This window comes from Falco cherrug, chromosome 3, assembly GCF_023634085.1.
Source record: "Falco cherrug isolate bFalChe1 chromosome 3, bFalChe1.pri, whole genome shotgun sequence".
Taxonomy (NCBI): Eukaryota; Metazoa; Chordata; class Aves; order Falconiformes; family Falconidae; genus Falco; species Falco cherrug.
This window is the reverse complement of record NC_073699.1, coordinates 19,784,185-19,795,313: the sequence shown is the minus strand read 5'-3', so window position 1 is coordinate 19,795,313 and position 11,129 is coordinate 19,784,185.

Here is an 11,129-nt window from a genome sequence, read left to right as displayed (position 1 = left end):
CTCCTCTTGCCCCTGCTCTGGCTTGGACCTATCCACAGACTGCAGTCCCTTAGGGGTGTACCTGCTCCAAGTGGAGCCTCAGCTACAAGCCACAGTCTCTCCAGGGGTATACCTGCTGTGGCATAGAGTCTTCCACAGCTACAGTCATTTCAAAGTGCACCTGTTCCAGCATGGCTTTATCCATGGGCCATGACCATAGACCTGCTCCAGCATGGCCTTACCCACAGCCACAGTCCCTTCAGAAGTAAATCAGCTCCAGCATGGCCTTATCTCTGGCCGCATTCCCCCCCAGGTGTGTACCTGCTCTGTTGTGGGCTTATCCATGACCACACACTTTGAGGCACCCCAGCATGACCTCATGCACAGCCACCGGTGCTTCGAGGTGTACCTTCTCCAGCATGGACTTGCCCTTGGGCCACAATTCCTTCAGAGTCATACCTGCTGCGACACAGACATGACCATGGCCACAGATGCTCTGAGATATACTTGCTTGGGCATGGGCTTGTTCACAGCCACAGGGGCTTTGAGGTGTCCTGCTCCCACGTGGACTCATCCACAGGTCACAGTCACTTTGACTTGAGTTCACACTGGAGTTCCAGCCTGTCCAGTACAGCAGCACAGAAACAGCAGCTATGCCCTGGCCATCTGCCAGCCCAGGCGCATCGCCATCGCTCTTATCAAAATGTTCCTGGGCATAGCACAGTGAGATGATAAGCAGTACAGCAAGCAGCGAAAGCAAGAAGCAACCACTAATGAACACTACACTCCAATATACAGTGAGGCAAGCAAGCCCCATGGTAAGCGCAGAAACCTGTCCTTTAATAGCTAAACAGCAATAACAGTTATTATCTGTTGTTATCTCGAACCCTTCGAGCCCCGAGACCCACACTGGGCGTCAAAAAGGACGGTCGTAGTTTAACCCCAGGCAGCAACCAAGCACCACCAGCCATTCGCTCACTCCTCCTCACCCGGAGGGATGGGGAGAATCAGGAAGGAATGTAAACCTCAAGGGTTGAGATAAGAACAATTTAATAGGTAAAGCAAAAGCCGCGCACACAAGCAAAACAAAACAAGGAATTCATTCACCGCTTCCCATGGGCAGGCAGGTGTTCAGCCATCCCCAGGACAGCAGGGCTCCATCACACATAACAGTTACTTGGGAAGACAAATGCCATAGTGCCAAATGTCCCCCCCTTCCTTCTTCTTCCCCCAGTTCATATACTCAGCACGACATCCCATGGTATGGAATACATCTTTGGCTAGTTCAGGTCTGCTTTCCTGGCCGTGTCCCCTCCCAGTTTCCCGTGCCCCTACAACCCCCTCACTGGCAGGGCCCAAGGAACCAAAAAGTCTTTGACTTGGTATAAACATTACCCGGCAACAATGAAAAACATCAGCATGTTATCAACACTGTTCTCACGACAAATCCAAAACACAGCCCTGCACCAGCTACTGAGAAGAAAACCACCTCTATCCCAGCTGAAACCAGGACACTTGGGGAAGTGGTCAGATTTTCAGGTGTGCTCAGTCACTGCCAAGGGAAAAAATGGCTTTAAGGTGTGCCATGGAGACGAGCATCTTGATCTGCCTCAAACAATAAGTCTGCCTCTAGTTTAAGCCAGAGTTTTGTGGCTGTTTTTACCTCACAGTAGCAGGGAAAGCAGCTTTCTCACCCTCCACCTGCTTTCGGCTCCTGATTCCTGTCTCCTCACTGTCCCTTTCTCCATGGCAGGAGAACTAACCTAGGTTAGAAAATAGCTGTTTGGGGAGAGGGAGCAACAAAAAAGGAAGAACAATTAATTTGGGCAGGGAGAAGACAGGACAACTGCTTGTGGCAGCAATCTGGTTTATGATGGTCCTTGAAAGTACAGCATGGCTTAGCAAGCATGAAGACTATCAAGGTTTTCAGGCATCCCTTCATTTCAGACCTTCCTCCCTAGGCAGCACTGTTCCCATATTCCAACCATGTCCAAATAATCTGTGTTACACCACCTCTTGTTATGGGGCCCAGCACATCTCTCTCATAAGGTAAGGGGCAAGCTGCAGTGTCTGCTCTAAACAGAGGACAGATGGGTGTCAAAATGGTTACTGAGTCTCCTGCCCTCACCAGCCTTCCTACCACCCAAATGTCTAGTGTAAGCCAGGCTTATATCAGGATGCATGTCACTTAGCCAGGCAAGGAGCTATCACCAAGCTCTGCTACCATCGTGCCTGTAACCACATCCTCAGTGTCTGTGTGAGTCCTAAAGCATTTCCTGACATCAGACCTTCCCTGGTGCTGCCAGAGGCAAGAGGGGATTAAGATGTAACCCAGATGTCCCAAGTTCATCCTTGAATACAGCTACCCCCAAAGCTGTGCCTTGGGGAGACATTGCTCTCAGCCTCTCTCAGGCTCCCTGGGCACTTGTTTGCCTTGTCTTGATTCAGGGACACAGATGTCCCTGCACAGGGGCTTCGTATCTAGGATAATTTCTGAAATGAGGTTCCGGGTGGTGTTGGTGGTTGGGTTTTTCCTTCTTTTAGTAACCAAATGTTAGAAATAAACTTTTTCAAATTAGCATGTTACAAATTAACTAGTATTTCTTTTTACTTTATTTTCTTTCTTTTTATTTTTAATCCCACCTTTTAACAGTTTAAATTTGGAGGCTGTGCCGGCTCCTCTACTGACGACTGTGTATTACTCTGGAAATACACAGTGTCCCCTTGGCTTAATCCCATGCTCTTTAGGTTTGAACAGGGATCAAGAGACGGAGTCTGGTGAGGCACAAATCTTTGTGTCCTGCTTGTATTACAGGGGCAGCAATAGCAGCATTTAAATCACACTGAAACTTTGTTTTAGAAAATGACATAATGGGAGTGGTGAGTCTCTCATGTCCCAGCTACTTCCTTCACAGCCGTAGCTCATGTTGTGTGATCATGCTGTCAGGGCAAGCAGGATAACGTCGGTTGCTGAAGCTAGGCTGAAGCCTACCAGGAAGGAATTAAAAGTAGGAGAATATGATTAATGCCAATCCACGCAGTGCTATAGAAAACAGATGTAGATGTGTTTCATGGGAAGTATATCACATCTACGTTTATATGTTATGTTATGTCTACATGGTTACCATTATCAAACAATCCTGTTTTATAATTGGGATTTATAATCACAAGTAATGGGGAAAAGGGACTTCTTGGCTGTCACTGTCCACAGGCACAGATGATCACCAGCAGCAGGAGAATAATGTTAATGAACTAACCTGACCTCATTTTTTAATGAGGCAATGGGTTTGTTTGTCAGTGGTCAGACAGAACATATTTTGGGGGAAGTCTGACATAGGCTATGGTTAAAAAAACTGGTTACTGTAGAGCAAACAAGGGGTTAATTGATGGTATGTTAGCCACTCTCCAACAACTACCCAGTACTTGCTTTTTTTCCGGAGGGGATGGCTCCATGTGCATTTTCCCAGCCTCTTCTCTCCCATTGCCCTTAAAAGTGTCAATCTTCTCCCCCCCCCCCCCCCCCCCCCCCCCCCCCCCCCCCGTAATATATACCACCCATGCACATACACACTTCAGCCTCCACCGCTTGGACCAGCAGAGTTTGCCGTGCTTAACTGGTGGCTTCAGCAAGTTGATCTGTGCTGAAGACAGCCGTAAAGCATGAAAGCCATTTCCTATGTACGTGTATGAACTGGCTGTCCAAGGTGAGGGGAACAGGGATGCTCTCGGCTGGAAATGAGCAGCCAGTGGTAGCTGCCAGCAGGACTATCCTAAACAGTGCCCTCAGCAGCATTGCTGTCAGGAAAGTATGAACGGAGTCCCTCCCTCGGATCGGCTGAGGTGGCTGAGCCCATCCATGCCGAAGGGCTCTTGTCTCGCATCTTCTCCAAGGCAAGGATTTACACACGGTCTTTTATTGCAGATCAGCTACTGCACAGAGCTTATCAAAACGAAAAGCAAAAAGTAACCTGTGTGCAATGCACCGTTGTCTTCACAGTAAGAAAACTAGAGATAATAAGGATCTTTTTCACGTAACAGTGAAAAGCTGAAAGTGAAGGTAGACATATTCAAGCTAGCCAGGAGGCATATTTGATAGCGAGCTTTCTTTAACAGTTGTGTGAACGGTGAAGGGGTGTGGTGGATTCCTATGTTTTGAAATCCTCTGGATGCTTTTTTGGAAGCTACAGTTAAGTTCAGTGCATTTTATTGGACCCAGTACAAGAATAACTGAATGGGTTTTCGTAATGAGAATGTCAGACTAAGTGATCTAGCAGTTTCTTCCATCCCTAGACTCCATGAAACTACTAAGAACTGGACTGACATGTCAGGTGTGTTCCACACCTATTTCCACATGTAGCAGATTCCAGTGGAAGCAGGAGAGTTACAGAAACTGATATGGGTGTAAGTGAGAGCGGAATCATGCCCTAAATTACCGTTTCATGGCATCTGAGAATCCACTTGCAGATTTTAATATAAATGTCGTGGGCAGTTTGAGGCTCATGAAGACTGAGTGCAGACAGGCCTAAAGCTCTGTGGTTGTTTTCACTATATACAGCACCATCTTAGAGGCTGCCAGTGTTCTGGGCATTTAAATCCAAGGTTATTTATAAGTGAAGCTTTACAGGATCTGGAGAAAACCGCTGGTCTTTAAAATGAAATCACTCTTGCAAAATCGAAACTTTCCAACAATTTCTCTTTCATATAGCAGAGAAAGCCATAACTCGAAGCAACAGTTAGAAGTTAATAGCACACAGGTTCAGACTAGAAACAAGTCATGCACATTTGGATGTGTCCAGAACTCTTGGCCAGAATGGACTGTGACTGTCAGCAAAAATGCTCTTTAGGACGGTTTGAAGTAATGAGTTTTAATGTGTAACCAGCATGGAGCAGAAGTAAAAGCGGGTCAGTTAGAGGTTTCTTTTGTGAAGTCTAATTTAAGAGAAATGACTTAATCGCATGCCTATAGTTTAATGTGACAGTAGTGAGGGCCCAGTTTAGAACGACTCGATGTTATTTTTAAAGAGCAGCACTATATGCTGTGTAGGATCCATAGGTAACACCACACAAAACAAAGAGCACGCACAAGTGAAAGACAGATCTACAAATAATGACTGTGCTAGTAAACTAAACTGACCAGAGCCAGGCAGTTCAAGGTTGGCACATGTTCAGCCACGCTATTTTACTGTTGCCAAGCTCCTGGCAGGGCTGATCCTGATCAGTCTGGAGAGCCTGACCATCCTTGAAGAGGACCAGTTCCCCACCTGGGAGGATGCTGGGGCTCTCACCTCCAATGGGCTGCTCACAGGATGGGCACATACTCCCGTACATTCCCAGATGCCTTCAGATGGAGGAACTGGACAGAACAATGGTTTTTACACCCACCAGCATAGTGGTTTTTAGAAGCCTCCACAACCGGTTGGAAGTAGTTGCCTTCATTAATCGTCCTGCTGCCTAGGCAGGGCGCTGAAGTGGTGCAGCTGGTCACAGCCTGCCTGCAGCATTGCCCTGGGCTTTGCCAGCCTGCTGTCTGTGGTTGTCCCCCCTATAGTGCTGCTAGCTGAGGCAGTGCAGTCACCCTCAGCTGCCATGTGGAAACAAAAAAACAGGGATCTGAACCCTCTAACATGCTTATTTATAATTTAAAAAAAAATATTGAAATGAAATTTCAGTTTTCATTGAATTTCCATTTTTGCTGAAATGAAATTTTCATTAACTGAAATAAAAAAATGAGTGAGACTTTCCTAGAGTGCATGAGATTTAGGTGGGGGCTCAGGACACCCCTTTTATTAATTTTCAGGGTGCTCTTCTGTCTGTTGCTGGTACCTACCAACCAGTTTCCCCAGCTGACCGAAATAATTGCACGGTCACTTGTCCACTCCCAAGAGCATGATTCATGTTGCAGATCAGTGGTAGGAAGGTGAATACTGTTACATTGACAGCTCCTCCCTACCATCACCAGCTCAGTGAGCGATGGGTCACATCCTGCAGACAGCTGAGTACAGCTTCCCCAGGAGACCCCAAGGGATGCAGCTGCACTCATACAACTTGGAGGTCCATTTTCTGCTCGTGGTGTATGAAAATTTGCCAGAAATTGAAGGGCACACATATGTCTTATTTTTTTCTCTGCAAGTCCCACATCAGAGCAGTAGCTCCGAGTTAGTGACACATTTCCCACCAAAGGCAGCTAAAAACCAGGAGTGAACACTTGTGGGGTGCTGTGCACCTCCCAGCTGGCTGCTGAGCAGCACGGCTGTGTGATGTGTCTGTGACATGCAGATGTTACCAAGGAAGGGTGCATCTCAAGATAGGACCTAACACACTGGTCTATGGCAACATCTTGTGTGATAACACTAGCATGGAATTGCTTCCCCAGGAGCCTGGGTTCACCCATATTTTTTCTTGCCTGGGATGTACTGTTAGGCTGTGGGAAGGGTGCAAGTCCTACTTTGTGGAGCTCTCTGGCCTTCATGGATTTTCTCGGCATGTGGGCTGCGTAGGACGCTGGGTTGCAGAGTACGACAGCTGAGCTGTTTGGGTTACTGGATGGTCAGGGGGTCACTTAGTTGCTGAAGATTTTTGCCCCATGTTACGCAATGCATCTGGAGTGTGTGAAAATGTCTAGTAGTGTTGCATTGAGGAGCAGGAAATGAACCTGAAGAGAGCAGGCCTGCTTACAAATAATGATTATCAGAGAGTACTAATGATCCCCAGCAGCTTGCACACAAAGAAGGCAAGACCTCATCACAGGCAAACACAAGCCAAATAATTTTCTCGCTTTCCTCCATGATTTGAACCGGGCAACTGTACCACAAGCCTTTTGCAAACATGCGTTTGAATGTACGTGCTGATAACAAAGCAAACCTGTGAGTAATGACAGGCTGCAGAGCCTGCTGATTCAACTGGCTCTCCTAATCTTTTACTGATTTTTTTTTTTTTCCAGTTCTGGTTATGTGGGCAGATTTCAAAAACACTGCTTTTTCATGCCTGTTGTCAGACTGAAGCCTTGACGAAGAGGGGGTCTTTTTCCTGACCACAGCCACAGGAGTAGGTGACGCCTCAGAGCTCCCAGCGAACTGACAGAGCTTTGGCAGCGTCACCATGTCCCAGCGCAGAGCTCAGCTTCTCCTGCTGCTGCCCACTGCGGTCTGAAGTGATAGGGACTGTCTGGCCTATGATGGGGGAAAGTCTTTCCGTTGCCAGGCATGGAAAGAAGAAATCCTGCAAGTAGACACTGATGTGGGAACAATGCCACGAGAAGCATGAACTTCCACATGCATCTGGCAGGGAGAGCTGTGAGCCTGGCCACCCGCTGTCCCTGCTGCAGGCTGCAGGCAGCCACTGTGTCTCTGACCCTCACCCCCTGAGCTGGTAACAGCGTGTCAGGGCAGGGGGGGAGTATGTGCAAAGCCTGGATGTTTTTTCCAAGGTCCTTCCATAGTCAGTGGAGGACAGCAGCTTCCTACAGAGGGTAGTTCAGAACTGTCGTGTTATGTTGTGAACTGACTTTTAAGGGAGCATCACGGATAAAGAGACATCCCCCCCCCCATCCCATCTTCCAGTGTTTTAGTGAGTAGCTTTTCCCCGTGGTGGCTGGAGGATACAACAGTGATCTGGCTATTAAAATATCTCCAGTGTTCCTGGCACGTGCGTGTTTCTGGAGGTTAAATATACCTTGCCCTATGGATTTTATTAACCTTTTGGAGTAACCCTCCGCATCTCACACATTGGTCTGTGCAGGCAAACACACAATTTAGCGTAATACTCTGATACTGTTATTTAAACAGTGATTCTGCAAACACTCATGTTCTGTGACCAGTGGTAAGAAGTGCCACCCTCCATCTGCCATCCAGCTGGAGCTCAGGTTCCTGCTGGACATGACACTTAACAAGTCTCTGGTCTGCAAGTACTTACTGGAGACAGCTCTGTCCTCCCATGACATTTAATGTCACCTGTGGACATCTCAGCTTTCTGAGGTCAAGAAAGCGTTGTTTGGGGTGTTTTGTTTTTTGGGTTTTTGTTTTTTTTTTCTTTTGAATATGCTCATCTGACAGCATGTCAGGTGCGTCTACTATACCAAACCAGGCAGAACGAGTTGCAGGCTGCAGCCTGGTCATGAGAACAAAAGCCATAACAAGACCCTTCAGGACCAGTGGACAGACTCTAATTAATTTCATTTACTAGGATAGACACAGACTTCATAATATATTAGGCATATGATTGCTAGGACTTAAGTTGCAGCAGCTTAAGATTTTGCAACCCATCATTTGACCCAATGAAATGCACTCATTCAGGCCATGCTAATCTATATTTTTGTATAAATTCCTTCACTTTTTTTTTTTTTTTTTTTTTTTTTCCCTTTCTGCATTGGGTTTGAGCTTAGTGCATGCTGTGACTCATCTCAGATCTGGTGGCTGGTTTATACGCAGCATAAACTCAAGTTTTATTCAACCCTACATGCATGCAGCATACATTTGGCAAATTCCAGGTTATAGCAGACACAAGGTCTTTTAATGTCTCTACATTAAGGGCCTCAGTCCCTCTGCTAGTCCTGCTAGATTCACCAAGCCTTAACAGGCTCACTTCTCTCACCTTTCCCTCTCCAATCCACAGTACTGATGGATCCATCCTGCATATTGCAAGGAATAATAAATACATTCATAACCTCAGAGCCAAGATCAATGGTACAGATATATGAAGAAGGACAGGTAAAATCTCTTTGCAAAATGTCTGCATTTTGTGGCATTGCTTGGTACTTCAGGTTGCTCCTTCCTGCTGATTCTCTTTCAGTAAAACATCTTGGCAGCAAAGTGCCACCAAAAAGATCTATGCCACTCTCTATCAGGCTATTGAATAGGCAGCTACATTAGAAAATGAGAGCACAACAGGATTTCTTGATATGCTCACATAGGGGTATTCCCAAAGCATTTCCCCCCTCAATTTTTCTGCAGAATAATATTAACGGATATTAATTATTATTAATGAGTAATTTACTTGATTAACACATTTTTGAAGGAAAAATGCAAGATGTTTAGCTACAGTGATGACATAGAAGGCACAAAGTTCATACCATTGGTTTGCAGATGGCTGAGTAAGCCTGAAATACTGGGGGACAGCATCTTGATTTGATTTCTGACACGAATACATTGGAGATTGAGGCAACTGCAGCAGCATAAATCTCTAACTGTTGTCTATGACTCCAAGTCCATTCACTCTGAGCAGACCCATTTTGTTGTCTGGCTTTTGGCCAAATCTGTCACGGGGAAGAATCATGTTGTAATGCAATAGCATCCTGACTCTGCAGGATACTGTTTGATCTTGCCTATATAGATGGGGCTAAGCCATGCTATGACGGCATTATGGCAATGTGCTGCAGCCCTTTGAAGATCGGGGGTTCTCTTAATCTGTGTAAGTTGTACTCCTTGGTGGAAGGAGACCCACCCCAAGTGAAGGCAGAGAAATCATGGGAAAAGTAGAACTAAATTAGGGGACAGTTTCTCATACATCTTTGTTCTCAAGAGAACAGGAAAAAGTTTGTCGATTCCCTTTGTATCCTGATGCAAGCTCCCCTAGCTTTCCGCAGCTAACAGACATTTCTTTCCCCATTTCCCTTCCAGACACATCTGCAGGGTCCTTTGATCCTGCAGCCTGTCTCCTCCCTGTGCTCTGAAACAACAGTGGCTTTTCCCTGGATTCACCCTCTGATGTCCCCAGTTCCTGGAGGTACTGAGGCTTTCCCTCTCCTGAGACCTGGGACAGACGGAATTTGTCTCCATCCTTTAGTTACAATTCCTTGTAACAGTGGAAAAAACAGGGATGTTAGTTGTTTCTTTCATTCAAGAAATCACAGAATCATAGAATGGTTTGGGTTGGAAGGGACCTTCAGAGATCATCTAGTCCAACGCCCCTGCGATGGGCCGGGATGTCTTGCACTAGACCAGGCTGCTCAAAGCCCCATCCAGCTTGGCCTTGAACACTGCCAGGGATGGGGCATCCACAGCTTCTCTGGGCAACCTGTGCCAGTGCCTTGCCATTCTCATAGTGAAGAAATATGGGCATGAATGTGAATGTAAAGAGGTGATTTGTGAAAGCAGGCGAGCACCAGTTATTGCAGAGACCTATAACATTTTTACTGCTTCCTCAGAAGTACAGAGCTACTCCTGAGGGACTTTCCATGCTTGAGCTCAGGTCCAGGCCGCAGCTAGGGATATCTCCATAGCATCTCTGTACCAACACTCACAGTCTGTAACAACGGGGTGCCACCTCACCCCTTCCTGAGGTTTGTTATTTCTAGAATGGAGCAATGGAAAAACAAAACCTCAAATCCTTCTTCTCAGAGCTGCCTTTATCTTGTATCCTGCCTCTGAGTTTGCTTAGCTGCTCTAGACCCCCTCTTAACAGAGGAAGTAAAGGGCCATGTGTTTCAATTAGCAGCATTTACTTTCCAAGAGGTGGATTTGTGCCTCTTTAGCCCATTTCAGACAAACATTGCAAACAGTGTAATCTTGAAGATTCAGGAGGCAGTATCACGTATTCCTTAGAGGAGGTAACAAAGAAATCAGAATCCCCCACCTGCCCGTTCAAAGGGAGTCTGCAGGTGCACACAAGAGCTGAGGAATCTTGGAGTGATGATAACTTGAACATAGGTGTCTGCAGCCTCAGAGGGGCTTTTCAACCTTTTGCCCCTGCTGGGGCTTTAGCTTTTTGCCCAGTCCAACGTTGCAGAGGGTTTGCCACGTGCTAGTGCTTTGGCAGCCCTGTACAACCACAGTGCTGGCTCTGCACTGAAAAGCAGGGTGGCCCTTCAGCTGGGAGCTGCTGGGAATGCCTGAGTTTGGAGTATGTGGTGTATAAGCAGCCTGGTATTGCCTACTAACATGTCATCCCTGTTAGGCAAAAGGTTCAATCCTTGTCACTATGTGGCCCATTTATAGCTGAACAAATTGGAAACCTGAATGCCAGTCTTGCTTTATGCGAGGAACTCAGTCTCATGTTGTTCAAACAATGGCATGCTGTGTAAAGCAACGAAAGACAAAGATGCTACATTAGTTTTATTTGTGATGGGGACCCTGAAGAGAAAAAGTTGCAAAAAATGGTTAAAATTATAATTCTACAAACATGTATCAAAGCAGGTGACGCTGTTTCCTGCATCA